The sequence below is a fragment of the Vulpes vulpes genome, chromosome 12 (genome assembly GCF_048418805.1).
Source record: "Vulpes vulpes isolate BD-2025 chromosome 12, VulVul3, whole genome shotgun sequence".
In the NCBI taxonomy this organism is placed as follows: Eukaryota; Metazoa; Chordata; class Mammalia; order Carnivora; family Canidae; genus Vulpes; species Vulpes vulpes.
The window spans coordinates 187,432,038-187,449,800 of NC_132791.1; positions in this window are offsets into that span (position 1 = coordinate 187,432,038).

Here is a 17,763-nt window from a genome sequence, read left to right on the forward strand (position 1 = left end):
ATCTCGGATCTTAAGATGCAAGTATTGTGGTCTCCATTGATTGATCGGAGATACCAGAATCCAATTTGCAGGAGAGTTCGTACTTCCTTATTAAGCACACATACCCATTAAATGTTCACTGTCAAGAATTCTCATCAGGCTTTTAGAGCTTTTCTGCACTGCCTGTGAGATACTCAAGATATTGGAGGTTGTCAATAAAGGCACTTTCACGTCTACAACGGTGGGTACAGCCAACAGTAGAAACGTACTTTCTGGCATAATTAAGACAATTATCCGTGAGATCAATTCTGGGTAATGTGAAGATCATTCCCACTCCAGTTTGTTCTCAGAGAGATATAACCCTCTATTACCCTAACCCCTACAGACAAAACAACACCAAAAACCTGATGAAAAATTAAAAATTATATATCAAATCTGAAGTCATTTTTATTGATCCGATCTTGCCAGACGTGATAAAAGTTGGTCATTCGGCACAGATTTAGTCTGTAAATATTGCTAATCTCTTGGCAATGTTTCCCATTCTTCTTATTCTAAATACGATGTTGAAAACTTGCCTGCATGATCTAGGTGATGACTAAGGCGACACCTGGAATTTGTATTAACCTGAAAGAGTATTTGTTCCAATACTTTTACTGTCAAAATAAAGGGTATGTAATCATTGCCCTCACTAGGGGTTTTGAGCAAACCTGGAATAAGCCTTCCTATAGAGAAATGCTACATTTGATATGTGGATATTCGTGTTTAAATATCCCAAAGTATTATAATTGAGAGCACAGACAATTCTTAAGAACTCTATAATACTTTTTCAAAAACCACAATAGTCTATTCTATCAAGACAGCCAAACCTATGTGATTACGTTGAATGGATTACTGCTAGCAAAGAAGTTCATCGGCGCACACAGGAGAGGCTTGCTGAGTAAGTAGATTATCTTCCATATTAAGCTTCCTGTATAGTACATGATTCAGAAATTTATTTTGTTTTTGAGCAAGCATTTATTTGAAGTCTGTAACAGATACTGCGCTCGCCCTCAGGAATTCACAAATGACAGCATAGAAACCGATACCCTACACACTCATTCACATGCTCAGATATTAAACTTATTAATACATTTAAAGAAACCTGACTACTACTGTATGAGGCAAGCACTCTCTTGGTGAGCACGACAAAAATATTTGTGCAAGTGGATTTTATAATTTAAAGAGGGTGAGTGGGAATAGATCAAAAGTAAATATATAAAGATGCCGTGCACGCAGCGAATAATTTCATTTTAATGATAGCATGATTGTAACTAACCTGAAATAATTTTTTTTTAATTTTTTTTTTTTTTTTTATGATAGTCACATTGAGAGAGAGAGAGGCAGAGACATAGGCAGAGGGAGAAGCAGGCTCCATGCACCGGGAGCCCAATGTGGGATTCGATCCCAGGTCTCCAGGATCGCGCCCTAGGCCAAAGACAGGCGCCAAACCGCTGCGCCACCCAGGGATCCCCTAACCTGAAATAATTATTAAAATATATATGTGATAGTCACAATGAACTGTTCTTTTATTATTTATTTATTTATTATCTATTTATTTTTATTTATTTATTTATTTTTGGTTGAACTGTATTTTAAATGATAGAGTGATGGAAATATGGGTCTCCTTGGGAATATAGTAAAGGAAGAAAAGAGGTGACGACATTTAACCTGAATCTTCAATCATGACTTTCTTAAAGAAATAGAGAATTATTTCAGGAGAAGAAACTGATTCTAAGTTTAGAAAAGATGGTGTGCAATGGAATTGCAATTAGCTCAATAAGACCTGTCATTGGATTCACACCTTCACCACGACTCATGACCCCTTTGCTCCCCTCTGCCTCTACTGTGCTTTTCTGCTAAATATCCCTGCCCAGGATCAACTTTGTGATTGCGCCGAGCAGGCAAGCTCTGCCGCAGAAAAGCACAAATTTCTGCTAAATGATCTTACTTTAAATGTATGATCACACGTGCCAAATGACTAGAGTATTGCTCAGCAATCCAATTATACATTCTTCTTTTTTTTTGTCTTCCCTCTCCACAATCACTTTTTTACACTCCCCTCATCCCTCCTCAAAGCTCCTAAATCAGTCTTGTCTTTCTCACTCTCAGCTAAAGACCTGAATCATAATCTACTGAGAAAATTGAAACCAACAGAAATTTCCTCCTATTTGGCATCCCGTGGGAACTGAAATCCTCTCCTGTGCCTGTGCTCACTGCTTCCCTTTCTGTTTCTTAAAATGGAACATTTCCATCAAAAGTTTTATCAAAAACCAACCCCTCCACTATGCTTTGAATTCCATGGTTTTATAGATTTAAGGAGAAATTCTCATTGTGCCAAGTCAGGTGATAAGATAGCGAATATTTGCTAAATATCAGGAGGTAGGCAGTCAATCCTTTTCAACATTAACTTGCAATGAAAAATAAAATTGGGTACGTCTAACCATATGTATATGTGAAGAGAAACCCACAAAAAGTAGATACCGATCATTTTCTCCAATAATAGTATTTTTTTCACTCTCAGGCTTTTGAACAAATCCTTTTTGAACAAGGCCGTGTATTTACCATAGTGCTAATGAAGCGGAAACTTCAGTACCATTCACTTGTATGGGCGGCCTCACTCTATATACTCAAAATAAAATTTGTATTAACTTTTCACTCTTCAAAGGAAATTCTCCAAATGGCATGACCCCCAGATTCCTCAAAACCATGATCCACATGCTTATGTGTCCAGAAAACTATGACTTTGATTAAAACCAGATTGTACTTTGACCCATAGTGCTTCAGTCAGATATCCGAATAGAGATACAGTGATTGAATTAATAAGTATCGGGCAACTGAACTTTTTTTTTTTAAACAAAATTTTAGTTTTAGAACCATTTGCAATTTAGATAAAAGTTGCAAACATAGTGTAAAGAGTTCCATAGACTTCACACCCAGTTTTCCCTATTACTAATATTTTATGTTAATGTATCTTATATTTGTTACAATTAATGAACCAATATTGATACATGAGTATTAACTGAAGTTCATACTTTTCAAATTTTCTTTGTTTTTATTTTATGTCTTTTTTTCTCTGCCAGGATCCCATCTAGGATACCATATTCCATTTAGCTGACATGTGTCCTTAGGTTTCTCTTGGTTGACAGTTTCTCAGACTTTTTGTTGTTTATGATAAGCTTGACAGCTTGGGGGAGTACTGGTTAAGTGTTTTGTATAATGTTCCCCTACTGGGACTTGTCTGATTTTTTTTTTCTCATGATGAAACTGGGGTTGTGGTTTTTTAGGGAGAAAAGGACCACAGAGATAAATGGCCATTTCCATCACAGAATGTCAAGGATACATGCCGTCAATGTGACTTATTGATGGTGCTACTGACGTTGAACTTGAGCACCTGGATGAGGCAGTGTTTCTCAGGTTTCTCCACTGAAACCACATTCTCTCTTGTCACCTTCCTGTTTAGATGAAGGTTACCATCTGTAGCTTATGCCAAAGGACTGGGGGGATGAGCTCCGCCTCCTTGCAAACAGAATAATTACACACATTATTTGCAATTTTTCTGAAAGGGACATTTGTTTCTTCTCTCCCATTTGTTTATTCAATCATTTGTATGGACTCATGTGCATTTATTTTATACTTCGGGTTATAATCTATTTTGTTGTTTAAAATGTTCTAGCTTTGCCCAGTGGGAGTTCTGCTTGACTCTTCTGTCCTTTGACATCCCCCCACCCCACTGTGTTTTTTTAATTTTGTTTTGTTTTTGAGTACTTTCTTACTTTCTGGCCACACAGATGCTTCGTCTTCTACATTTCCTGCTCTATGCCTAGAAGCAGGCATTTCTTCAAGGATCTCTAGTCCCTGCATCCAATAATAGTTTAAAGAAATAATAAATAAAATCACTGAGCACCTACTAAGTGCCAAATACTATATGAGATATGTTACTGATTTTTCAACCCTCAAATGGAGATTCTGAGAAAGACTAAGTGAAGAAATTTGTTCAGAACCTATTCAGTTATCATAATGAGCAGAGGGAGATTTCAGACTCAGGCTCAATCCTGGGATTTTATCCTTTACATTTTCTTAAAGGGATTTAGAAAAGAGGGAACATGAAACACATAACCAACCCCATGGAAATATGATAAATAAACAAATGTATTTGAAAGATCTGTGGAGTCATAGATGACAAATTGTGGGTATTTGCTTTTTGGTAGTTGCTGCGTTTTTGCTTTTCTGGAGATCTAGACTTGGTATATTTGAAGGCAATTTCCTGGAAATAGAAGAATCCAGATATTTAAAGGCAATTCTTATACGATGGGTGCTCTGAGAATAGTGCTAGGAGAGCTAAATGGACAGTGTCACAAAGGGAGAGTTTGCATGATGTGGTGCATGGATGATAGATCTTAAAATAGCACCAGTGTCCTTGGCTTCCAAATTCAACACTCTTACCAATTAATCAATCCCAAATTACTCTTCATAGTACCTAAGGGCGCCTGATCTTAGGCCTGCTTCCAATCCTGCCTTTTCCATTCATGACCATGGAACTGGACTCTGGAATGTCAGTTTAGACTTTCATTAGATTCCTCCTACCACTGGGTTTATCTTGTTGCCCCTTTTCTGCACAGACATCACCATGAAGAGTAAAAGGGCATTACCAAAATTTATTAACAAAGGAAATATCTTATTATGCTGTTGTTTATATTCTAAAAATTTAGGAAATTGATATTATGGAATACCAATCCCTCCTGTGCCCAAGGACAGTTAATAATGTCACATCACCAATTATAAGGAACTGCATTCAAGAGCCCACAATTAATTGCATTCTTGTAAGTCATTTGAAATAAATAGAAATAACAAATGGGTTTATTCACCACTTTTATACCAAACAAATTCCATTATTTATACCTACTAAAAGATTAATTAGCAACTGAGAGCTATATAAACCATGTTTATTTTAGTAATATATCTGTATTACAAGCTTACCAAATTCTCCTTTGCTCACTAATTTATTTGCATAAACTTCTGATTATTGTCAAAGAAAAAATATTCAGACTTACAAACATCTAATAAAATGAATATAAGCCTCTTTTTCTTTTCAGTTTTTTCCCATGAGTTGAGGTGAAGTAAAATTCAAATTTTTTGGCAAAATTAGCCTCCAGTACAGTTAGCAGTGTCTAATTGGAAACCTGAATGTGATTAATATATAGATTGAAAATGTTACTATGCACGGCTTCCCTAAAATTCTCTTTTTCAGTGGCCATTCATCTTTATTTGACTATTGGACTACATTATGCATATAATTTAAATATATGTATTACATGTAAATTGAAAAGCACAATTTTCTAAGTGTTTTAAGAGGACCAAACTTTGCCTGAGGAAAACAGTGGTATTTGTTGCTGTTCAAAGATCAGAAAAGGTTACCTGAAGCTGTCAATCATGAATGTTTTTATATTAAGTATAGTTGTGGGATTTTTTTTTCAAATTTTTTGTTCCATCAATTTCACCTTTCCATAGTCTTCTAAGCCACCCCAGATCTAAGATTTACAGCACAAACTGAATTTCTTTTGTCATCCAGAGGACCATGTATGAATAAATTAAGAGTTTGTTTTAACAAAATATTCCAGGAAATATGAAAAAGCACAACCTGACATAGGGCATGGTGTGTTGAAAACAGTATATAGCAGGAACATGTTCACCTGTTTCCACTAAGCAGCTGAGAGATCTTCCTTTTTTTTTTTTCTTCGTTTTTCTGAGTATATATTTATGACTGGACAACTCTCTGAGTATTACACTAAAGACAAAATGCATTTGACCAAGACTATCCTATGTACACACATAGATATCTGGATAATAGAGCTGGTCATCAGAGCTCACAGGGACACTTGTCTTCGGGGTGTACATCTTTGAGCTAAAGCAAGCAGATCTTGACCATCACTCAAACTTGGGTCTATGTGCACAGATGTGAGAATGAGCTCCCATTAGTTAGAGATTTTATCTAATTTAATGATTTAAAGACACACATACACGCACTCCTACCTTGTGCAATTAGAACCAGGGGGTGGTGTGAATATAAACACACTGATACTCGAATGTGAGAATTATCCTGTCATAGACAAATTCCATTTAATCCTCACCTATTATCTTTCTAATAAGATTGGCTATTTCATATCCACATTATTAAGGATTTAATTCTTAGGCACATTTATTGTTTTTTGTTACGTTTTGAGACATTCCTCTGGGATAATATATCTAACTGGCCACTGGCTATGCCATGTTTTCTTCATATAGTGAAATATAAAATCATATAATGACATATAAACTCATAATCCAGGATAATCAAGTCTCAATATCCTACCAAGCCTTAGTTTTAAAGTATCTTTTTCAGGTGTCATTTTTATGGTCCTCCGGGCTTTCTGGCCCTTCTATCAACACTGATTAAATATGAATAGATGATGAGATCTTGTTATTAGGCTTTCATGAAAAATGTGTCCATACTAATATGCAAGGGCACTGCTGAAATTCATTGGACTTAGCAGGATCCTACAGTTATGGAATCCAGAGGGACAGACCACTGTTTTTCAGAGGTTATCCATTTGCTTTCTCGTGGATTCAAGCAAAACCGTCCTTTAGAAAAATGTTACAAAGCTTGCAATTTTCACATGTGTGTTATCAACGAGTTTTATGGATCAATTCAAATGTTAAAACCTTCCTGACTAAAAGGAATTCAGAGATATCTGAATATATATATAGTAACTGAAAAATCCTAAATCGATCAATGGAAAGTTATTCCAGGCATGGTATTTTCAGGATTGCATTAACTCCCTGTTTGCACCCACAATCCAAATACCTTCTACCCCAATTCCTTTGGAAAATAATTGTATTATAGCATAATTTCATAGCCCTATAAAATAATTCAGTTGCATAATGCCTCTAGTTTCTCTTTGAAATCAAAGTTTTAATTTGCTTCTGTTTTATTTTAATTCCTGCTTAACTTTTTAAGGTACTGATAGTGGAGAAAAGGCAGGCAACATGTTAAAATGTCATCAAAGCAGCATTCTATTTTAAAACAAAGATATATATTCTAATTCCAATGACAGCGATAAAGCACTCCAGGGTGTACTTTAATGGGCCATTAGTTTTCTTCTCGGGTGGTTGAAATTCTTTGGCCTATAGCCTTCTGCTCCCCTGAGTCTCTGGGCCTCTATTAGACCCATTAAAAACTCCCTGGAATGCGGTTTTTGTCTAATGTAATTATTATAAAAATGTTCAAGTTACACATTTATTCCCCCATTTGCAATGGCACTGGCATTTCACTTGCCTAAATGTTGACATGAGGGTCTTCAGAAAATATAGTGCAGATGATCAATTAGAAAGTAAAAAAAAAGAGATTTTTCAGGTCCGTGTCAGTAGAGGCAAGAAGAAAGAAGAGAAATGTCTGAGTAATCTAGCTGAGTAATTTGCACACATGCCAAATGCATAGTGGTTTGAACCATGTTGGCAAATCTTCACAAAACACAAGTTTGATACATCACCCCCAGCTTCATTTTTCAAATGATCTTCACCACTTCTCCTCTGTAGTGGGCAGAGATGCTGTTCTGTGTTTCCTTAGACCTTCAAACACATTTTATTGTATAACACTAGTTAAAAAAAAAACATACCCCACAGATTCCCATGAGAAAAAACTGACTAGGTCCCAGCACCAAAGGTAGAGGAGGCCAGGAGTGGTTACGCTGTATTTATTTTCCAGCAAACTTGCTTTGGGAGAAGCATCCTTCCCTATTAAAAACAGTTCTGATAGAGATACCAATATGGTCCCGTTTCCTCTTTCAGCAAGAAGTTAACCCACCTAACCTATGACCAAATCTATCTGAACACAATGATCAGTGTTAAGGGGTTCCAAAATAGGACGGATATCCTTCCCTGCAATTTGATACCTGGGAATTTGGAGAGATAAATGATGTCCTTTCTTTTGCATGACAAAATGAAATGTGTCCTTGAGGACTTCTTCTCTTTGTTCTATCTGTGCCTTCACTGGGGACATTGTTCTTACTAGTTCTGTTAAATTAGATTAGATTGATAGAGAGGTGATAGGTAAATATGAGAAAGAGGAAAAGAAGAAAGAAAGAAAGAAAGAAAGAAAGAAAGAAAGAAAGAAAGAAAGAAAGAAAGAAAGAAAGAAGAAAAAAGAAGGAAGGAGGGAGACAAAGGAGAGGAAGAGAGGAAAGGAAGGAGAGTGACTTGATAAATTTGAATTACTGGACTCGTCTATACCTGAAGGCAGACCTACCTTTGGACATCTCAGTTACAAAAACTGATAAATTACCTTTTTTGCTTAAGTTTGGCTGTTTGCCCTACCCCCTTGCTTGAATTGAATAACTATCAGCTATTATATTAGATCTAGGTCCACATCCACAGTAGAATCCCCTATTTTTTAGTCGAAGTTCTCCAGAGAAACAGAAAACAAGAACAAACACTATGTATTTATATATAATTTTAAATTTATAAATGTATTTACTAGAAAGGATTGGCTCAGTCGTCCATTATGGGGGTTGAGAAACCCAAGAACCGCAATCAGTGAGCAAGCTGGAAATTTAGGAGAACTGAGGGTATAATCCCAATGTAGTTACGAAGGCCTCAGGGTCAGTGGAGCCGTGGAGCTGGGTTAAGCCTGAGTGCAAGTCTAAATTTATATCTGAGTCCAAAGGCGGGAGAAGACTGATGTCTCAGTTTAAAGATAGTTGAGCAAAGAGAAAGAATCGTCTCTTATTCCACCTTTCGTTCTGTTCAGTCCTTCAGCGATCGGGGTCCGCTCAGGTTGGGGAGGACAATCTACCTCACTGCGTCTCCATACTCCAACGTTAATCTCATCCAGAAACCTCCTCACGGATGCCCCTAGAAGTGGTGTTTAACCAATACGGAGCCGAACGACTTGGCGCTCATGGTCCAGTCTAATTGATGAATAAATTGAACCATGACAGTTGACGTGTGACCTTTTCCCCGGCCCATGGCTCTCCCATCACCCTCACGTTTATCACCGTGATTTCAAACTCTCTATCAGGTCAACCACTTATATCTGTTTCTGGGGATGTATCTTGCTCTTGTGTTTGGACTGGATTGCTCTGTTTCTTCATTTTCTAGGACTCGGTGTTGGTTTCTACGCTTTAGACCAGAGCAGCCACCTCCCCTGTTCTTGACAGGATGGTCTCCTGTGGGGGAAGAACCTTGTCCATCAGCCCAGCCTGAGCTCCTGGTTGTCTCTGAAGCCTTTGCTATTGCTCAAGACACCTTCTTTGTTCTCTGTGGCTCACGGCAGTGTCAGGTGTGCCAAGGCCTGGCAGTGTACCGGGGGGAGTAGGTCACGGTCAGCACCTAGATGCAGGCTGATGGGGAATGACCTGCAGGCAGCAGCCGGGAAGGCATGTGGTCAAGCATCTTCCAGGGGGAAGCCGGGAGGTGGACGCGTTTGGCTCCCTCGCCCTGCCGGGTAAAGTGTTTGTTTGTTTGTTTTTTTTTTTTTACTTTACCATCTTTTAAAACACTAGTAATTTGACCTTCTATAAATATACTTAAATAACATATTATAGATAGCTATTCACATAGGACACAAAGTGACACGTAAATATACAAAAATAAAACAATCATATTGTAAGTCTCTTGTTGCTTTTGTGGGGTTTTTTGGAGTAAAGATATCAATCAAACACATTCAGACACCAGAATTATCTTGTCCATCTTGATCTTGGGGAAACAATATAAATTGACACTGTGTATTGGCATCACACCCAGAGACAAAAGCAAGAAACATTCCTTGCTGGACTTACTTCTATATCCTGCAATGGCTTAGAGAAGCTAGGAGGGAGTAGAGGTCTCTAAGTGTGATGACAGATCTCTTTAGCTGTTCTGTGGAAAGGAAACTAATCAGGTCGCTTACCCCCAACCCCACCCCTACCTCCACCCCACACCTGGGTAAAGTGTGTAGCCTTGGGGGCTGCCCCTGGGCCCCTCAGCCACTGCTCCTTGGTTTGCTCCAGTCCTCGAGCACCTCGAGCACCAGTGTAAGCTCCCGCAGCAGCCACCACTGTGACTGCCCTTGTCCCAGGGAGACGTCCACGACCGCAGCAGGCGACAGAGAGTTGGACAGACGTCTGCCAGCTTGCCTGTTGAAGATTTTGCACAGGAGCATGCCTGGCCCCTAGATTCCTGTTACCTTAGAATGTTCACCTTCAGGCAGCTGCTTTAAAAGTGTGCAGAGAGGCCTCTTTGAGGGAAAGGTGGAGGGAAGGGACTTTGCCTGCTTGCTCTGCGCTGCGTGCTGGGCCGAAAGCTGATCACGAGCAGCCTCTCTGGATGCTGTGGGCCTATGGGCCTCGTACCTGGAGGCCCCGGGAGCTCTCAGGACCCCGTATTCTGGAGCCTTGTCCTCCAGCAGCTGCACAAAAGCTCGGATCCAGACGTGTGTGCAAGCTCCTTCCGGGGAGATTCTGGTGACTCGGAGCAGGCTGTAGGGAGACGGCAGGGGAGCTGTCTGCTAGTTCTCTCAGGCTCTGGGGGGCCTCACAGCCAACACCTAGGTAAAAGCTCAATTAGGAGCCTTACCCACAGGCAACAGCTTTGAAGTATGTAATAGACATTGGGGGGGGGGGGGGCAGAAAGGGACAAGTTTGCCCCCCGTTCTGGCCGAGGCCTGGGGGTGCAGCCTCCCTGAGTACTCATGTGCCTCCTACCACCCACTTCTTCCTTTGCTGGCGTCTTGTGGGAATCCTGGATGCAAGGCCCCGTGGTCTTCAGAGCTAGGTGCTTCGGGGTCCAATCCCTGGGTTGGCGGTCTTAAAGGTCGGGGCCCCAGGAATAAGGCCCAACCTCTCTACTTAAGGAACAGACAGTCGGGAGTTCCCTCCTGGTGGCCTGATGCTGGCTGGGGCTGAGGCCTGTGGTCAAAGGATGCCTACCAGTCCCGGGACAGGCGCGCTCTCATCAGCCCCGCGCCCAGGAGTCGCTCAGCTAGTTGCTGGCTTTCCTTCCGAGGGACTCCGTCGTGTTCAGCGCTGCACTCAGTGTCTGTGGAAGGAAGAGAGGTCGGAGGCCTCCTGTGTCACCGTCTTGACCAAGCCGCACTCCGGGAAGTTTCTTAAAAGTAGAATCTGCAAAGGCTGACCACCAGGCTCCCAGGTATAAGGCCACGTCAGTTGTAGACAAATAATCTACTTCTTGTCCAGTTGGAAGCCTCTCTCGTTTTCCCGACACCCCGGCTTGCACTTGCAGTAGTCCGTGGAGTAAAAGTGGAGAGAGTGGACGCTCGGGTCTTGTTCTTGATCTTAGGGTCGAAGCTTTCACTGTCTTCCTGTTGAGTGTGATACAAGCTATGGGCTCTTGAAATATGGTTTTTATTATATCGTGCTTGTTCCTTTTTATTCCAAGTGTGTTGGAATAGAGCGCGCTTTGTTTCTGTTTCCGAATTGTTTTCAGATGCTTTTTCTGCAACAATGGAGATGATCGAGTAGTTTTTCTCTTTTATTCAGTTTATGTGATGTGATCTATTACAGAGGTTGACTTCTGCATGTTCAACCATCCTTGCTTTCCAGGAATAAATCCCACCTGGGCATGGAGCGTAATTATTTCAGGGTGCTGTTGAACTTGTCTAGGGAGTATTTTGTTGAAGATTTTTGCATCAATATCCGTCAGGGATATTGGTCCCTGGTTTTCTTTGGTCTAGCTTTGGTGTGGCCGTTATGCTGGTCACATAAAGTGAGTTTAGAAGTGCCCTCCTTCTCTTCAGGATTTGGAAGTATTTGAGGGTGAATGGTGTTAGCTTTCTAAATTTGTGTTAGATTAATCCAGTGAAGCCAGTTGGCCATAGGCTCTTTTTTAAGGACTCTTTCTTTCTTTCTTTCTTTCTTTCTTCTTTCTTTCTTTCTTTCTTTCTTTCTTTCTTTCTTTCTTTTTTCTTTCTTTCTTTCTTTCTCTTTCTCTTTCTTTCTTTCTTTCTTTCTTTCTTCTTTCTTTCTTTCTCTTTCTTTTTCTTTCTTTCTTTCTTTCTTTCTCTTTCTTTCTTTCTTTTCTTCTTTCTTTCTTTCTTTCTTTCTTTCTTTCTTTCTTTCTTCTTTCTTTCTTTCTCTTTCTTTTTCTTTCTTTCTTTCTTTCTTTCTTTCTTTCTTTCTTTCTTTCTCTTTCTTTCTTTCTTTCTTTCTTCTTTTCTTTCTTTCTTTCTTTTTTTCTCTCTTTCTCTCTTTTTTTCTTCTTTCTTTCAGAGAGCACCCATGAGCTGGGAGGAGGGGCAGAGGGAGAAGCAGACGTCCTCCTCAGCAGGGATCTGGGCATGGGGCTCAATCCCAGGACGTCGTGATCTAAGCCAAAGGCAGATGCTTTACCGACTAAGTCACCCAGGTGCTCCAGTCATGAGGGGTGCTGTTGTTTTTGTTGTTGCTGTTGTTGTTGTTGGAAGGTTTTGGATTACTACTTTAATCTCCTTACAAGTCATATGTTTGTTTAGATTTTTTTTTTAATTTCTTCATGGTTCAGTTTGGTATATTTTATTTTCCTAGAAATTTGTCCATTTCACATAGTATCCAGTTTACTAAAATTTTTCGTCCCTTTCCTTTCTGTGGCATCAGTTGTAATGTCTCCTCTTTTGTATGTGATGTTAGTTATCTCTCTTTTCTATCTTAATCTATTTAAGGATTTGTTGATTTTGTTGGTCTTTTCAAAAAACCAACTCTTAGTTTTGTTTATTTTTTTCCCTGTTGTATCTTTTTATTCTCTATTTCTGCTCTAATCTTTGTTATTTTTTTTCTTTGCTAACTTTGGATTTAGTTTTTTTTTTTTTTCAGGTTCCTTGAGATATAAATTTAGATCGTTGATTTGAATACTTTTTTTAAAAAAATATAAATATTTGCTGGCATAATCTTACCTCTTTGTACCATTTCACTAGATCCTATAATTTTTGATATGCTGTGTTTTCATTTTCATCCATCTTAATATATTTTCTAATTTCTCTTATAATTTCCTCTTTGACCTATTGGTTGTTTAAGAGTGTGTTGTTCAATTCTACATATTTGTGAACCTAACGGTTCTCCTTTTGATTTCTAGTTTCATTCCATTTTGATCAGGTAAAAGAAAACTGATATATTTTCAGTGTTTGCATATTTCCCATGTACACTTGACAAGATTGTGTGTTGTGTTGTGTTGTAAGGTACAATATTCTGCATATGTCCGTTAGGTCTGATAGGTCTGTAACATTCTTCAAGTCTTCTGTTTCTTTACCGATCTTCTATATGGTTGTTCTATCAATTACTGAAAGTGGGATATTAAGGTCTCCAATCATTATGGTGTTTCTGTATATTTCTCCCTTCACTTATGTCAATGTACATACTTCATGTATTTCCAAGCCCTGATTTCATGTATATAAATATATTTATTATTAGCTTATTAATGAATTGACCCCTTCCTAATTACATAATTTTCTTCTCTGTCTCTTATAATAATTTTTGACTTAAGATCTACTTTGTCTGAGATAAATATGGTCACCTTGCTCACTTTTGGCTAGCATATATATGGAATATCTCTTTCTATTCTTTTACTTTTAGTCTATATGCATCTTTAGATCTAAAGTAAGCCGGGTATGTACCTACATATATAAAGACATAAAATGAGTCTTACGTATAGCAGAGATAGATTTTTGTGTGTTCAGCTTATCTTTGTCTTTTCTTTGGGGAATTTAGTGTATGTGCTTTAAGGTAATATATGGAGACACTTATTGCCATTTTGTTTTCTTTTTTTTTCTGGATGTCTTAGAACTGTTTTTGCTACTCTTCTCCTCTCTTGCTGCCTTCCTTTGTGTTTTCTTGATTTCTTTGTACTTACATGGTTTGAGTCCTTACTATGTGTTTGAGGGGAGTATGTGTGTATCTTTTAAAGGTATTTTCTTTGTAGTTAGCATGAGGATTATATAAAATATCTTAAAATTATAAACATTTTATTTTAAACTAATAATAATTTCAATCATATACTCCTTTACATTTACTTATCCTTTATACTTTGTTATTGTCACAAATTATATCTTTTTTACATTTTGTATTCATTTATACAGATTAATTTTTTATTCTTTTTAAAAATTCTTACCAAACTGAAAAGCAATTTATATACCACCATTACAGCCCTGCAGGATTCTATATTTGTCTACATATTTTCTTTTATCAGAGAGCTTTTTATTTTCATATTTTTTTGTGTTGCAGTTTAGCAAACTTTTGTTTCAACTTGAAGGACTCTCTTCATCATTTCTTGGAGTAGTGGTCTTGGAGTAATAGATTCCCTTAGCTTCTGTTTTTTTGGTTTTTTTTAAGTCTTAATTTCTTCATCATTTTTGGAGGAGAGCTTTCTCAAATACAATATTCATGGTCAGAAGATTTTATTTTATTTTATTTTTTAGCCCTTTGCATACATCATCCCACTCCCTTATAGCCTCCAAAGTTTCTGCTAAGAAATCCATGGGTAATATTATCCTCTTAATTCCTTCCATGTGGTGAATGTCTTTTTTCTGCTATTTTCAAGATTCTCTATTTGTGACTTTTGGCTATTTGGTTGAAATGTATTCCAGTGTGAGTTTCATTGGGGTTCCAGTGTGAGTTTCCTTGGGGTTTTCCTGGTTGGAGTTCAATGAAGTTCTTAAATTTGTATATCTACTTCCTTCCTCAAATTTGAGATATTTTGGCTATTATTTTTTCAAATAGGCTCTCTGCAATTTTCTCTCTTTTTTTCTGAGACTCCTGTAATGCATATTGTTATTGTAATGCTTATTATTATCTTCCTTTTGGATTTCTTCACTTATTTGTGTTCCTAATTCTTTTTGCTCATTTGCCTCAATTACAAATGACATCTTTTCAAATTTGCTAATTAGTTCTTCTGCTTGACCAAGTCTGATTTGAACTTTTCAAGTGAACTTTTTTTTTTTTTTTTTAAGATTTTATTTATTCATGAGAGATACAGAGAGAGAGGCCAGGGACACAGGCAGAGGGAGAGGAAAGTTCCCTGTGCAGAGCCTGATGTGTGACTCACTCCCAGGACCCTGGAATTATGACCTGGGCCAAAGACAGAGGCTCAACCACCCAGGCATCCTTCCAGTGAATTTTTCAATTCAATTATTATATTCCTCAGCTCCAAAATTTGTGGGTTTTTATAGTTTCTATATTCTCATCGATACTCTAACTTTGTTCATGCCTAGTTTTCCTAATTTTATTTTTTTATGGATCTATATTCTCTTTTTTTGCTCATTGAACATCTTTAAGATCAATTTTGAATTCTTTGTCAAGGAATTCATAGAGCTCTGAATTCTTAGAGTCAATTTCTGGAGATTTATTTTCTTCTTTTGTATATTTCTGTTTTTGTTTTTGTTTTTGTTTTTGTTTTTGTTTTTTTTTGTATACCTTATCATTTATTGAAACTTGGGTAGTTGAAAGATAGCCACATTTTCCAGTCTTTACTAGCTGGCTTTGTAAGCTATGGAAGACCTTCACCAGTCAGCCCAACTAGAAATTCTAGGGACCTTTCAAACCTGTTGTAGGGCTACATCTTCCCTCAGCTTGTATGTGTATTTTCCCAGCCAAACTGTTAGGCCATTTATTTTTCAGGCATTCATAATCTTTTACTCCTTTCAGTACCTTTCTGTAGCTGTGCCATCTCTCCTGTGCTTCAAGAATGCCCTGTGCTCACTTTTGTTTTCAGCAGCCCCCAGGCATCCACACTGTTAGTTTCCATTAGTGCTCCAAATCACGGGAGACAGAAACCAGACCCTTGGGAAGTCCTTCAGAATGCCAAAAGGGTATGTGCATATTCCACTATTCTCTTTCTCTCCAGAGGAAATAGAGAGGTCTTGAGAGTTTTCTTGTGATCATGCCATGCTGAATGCTAAGAGGGAGGATTATGGCAAGTAAATACAGTGAATTATTTTACCCACTTGAGTGCATTATTCTTCATTTTGCACTAACCTTGAGTATTGCAACTTTTTAACTGTTCTCTGGGGTTTTCACAGAAGTCCATCTTTTTAATTTGGTGTCTCCATGGGGTAATAGGGTCTGGAACCTCCTATTTTATCATCTTCGTGACATCGCTCCTGACCACCAGATTTTGATTCGCTATAATGGGTTGCCATCAGTACCAAAGATGATATTGATGTGGAAGGTATGTAGAACACATATTTGGAGCTACTGTTTTATACCAATGGTTCTCAAAGCAGAAGGTATACTAGAAACCCTGGAGATGCACCGATGCAGAGTCCACTCCCAAGCATCCCAATCTAAATGGCCTGTGGTGGCATTCAATGTCAGAAGTTTAAAGTGTTCCCCAGATGATTATAATGTGCAGCCAGTATTGAGAACCAGTATTTTTATGTTCCTTATAGATTAAATGGTTAGCGCTGGGAGTCTGTCAGGGCAGCTCATCTCTCCAAGGAGTGAACTATTAACTTAGATATAGTTTGAACATCAATGACAATTCCATTTAGTGTCAAAGCCTTCTTCAGCCCAAATCTTTATCCCTATGTTATTAACTAGGGTCAAAACATTTAAAGATGACATGTGCATTTGAAAAGGACTATAAAATCGAATACCATTAGTAAAAGAAGCTGTTGCTCAAACTGATTAAAAGGTGAAGCAGGTCAGCCTAAAATGTTGAATAGAAACAAATGGTACTTCTTTCTCAATGAATCTAAGAAAATGACAGGCAATCTCAACTCTTGGCACACACATTTTGGCTTATTAGATAACTCAGTTAAGACAGAGACTAAGTGCTCCTTCTTTGGTGACTTTTCAGAGGACTTCCAAGTGATGTTTGAATCTAACTCCAGACCTTACACTGTTACCAAATCCAGAGTTTCGATGAAGCTTTTATAATTCCTTCTGAGGCTTTTGCCAAAAGATTTCAAAACACATAATTTTCAGTTTTTGAAAAATTTATACTATACAGATAAAAAGATATAAATATTAACTTAGTTGTGTCTTTTAACTTAGGGAAATTCACAATATTGAAAATAAAAGTAGAAATTTATTCATGTAAGAGTGAGTTCTTTAATCAAATGAATAAACAAATAATCTCTAGTTTTTCGTCTCTTACCATTCTGATGAATAAATTATCCTAAATTGTCTGCCTCCCAAATTACAATGGGAGAACAGAAGAGAGAGCAAGAAATCTTCCAAGATTTCCAAGTTTAAGCTCATTGAGTTGTTCTGTTCTACTAAAAGTAACAAGTGTGTTGGAATAATCTGGCATGTAGAAGAGATTTAATAAGCATTTCCCCCAATTATGAACTGTATGTGGACATAGATATATCTGTAAAGATGTTTGCAAAAATTAACTGGGATACCTTCTTTTATTTCCCAACTGTTCTTAATCTGTGTGTGGTTTCCAGGACACTCTGGTCTTTACAATCCCAGCTCTTCTCTTATTTATAACCCACCAACCACAACCCAACTACATAACTTCATACTCTATGCCCCACATCATTAACCCTACTTTTCCAGGAAACGTTTTTGGAAAAATACCATAAACTGTAGATAGTGTTGTCTTGAATTTGATAAAAATAGTCTTTTTTTTCCGCTAATTTAAAGACTAAATGAAAGCTTATAAAAAGTTTTATCAATGCTAATATCTTAGAAATATTCAAAGATATATTTCTGTGTTGTTTTTCCCACGGAGTTCATCCAAAATCATATAACAGCCTTACTCAATTTCTTAGTAAATTCTAAATGACCCAATCTTGCTTTG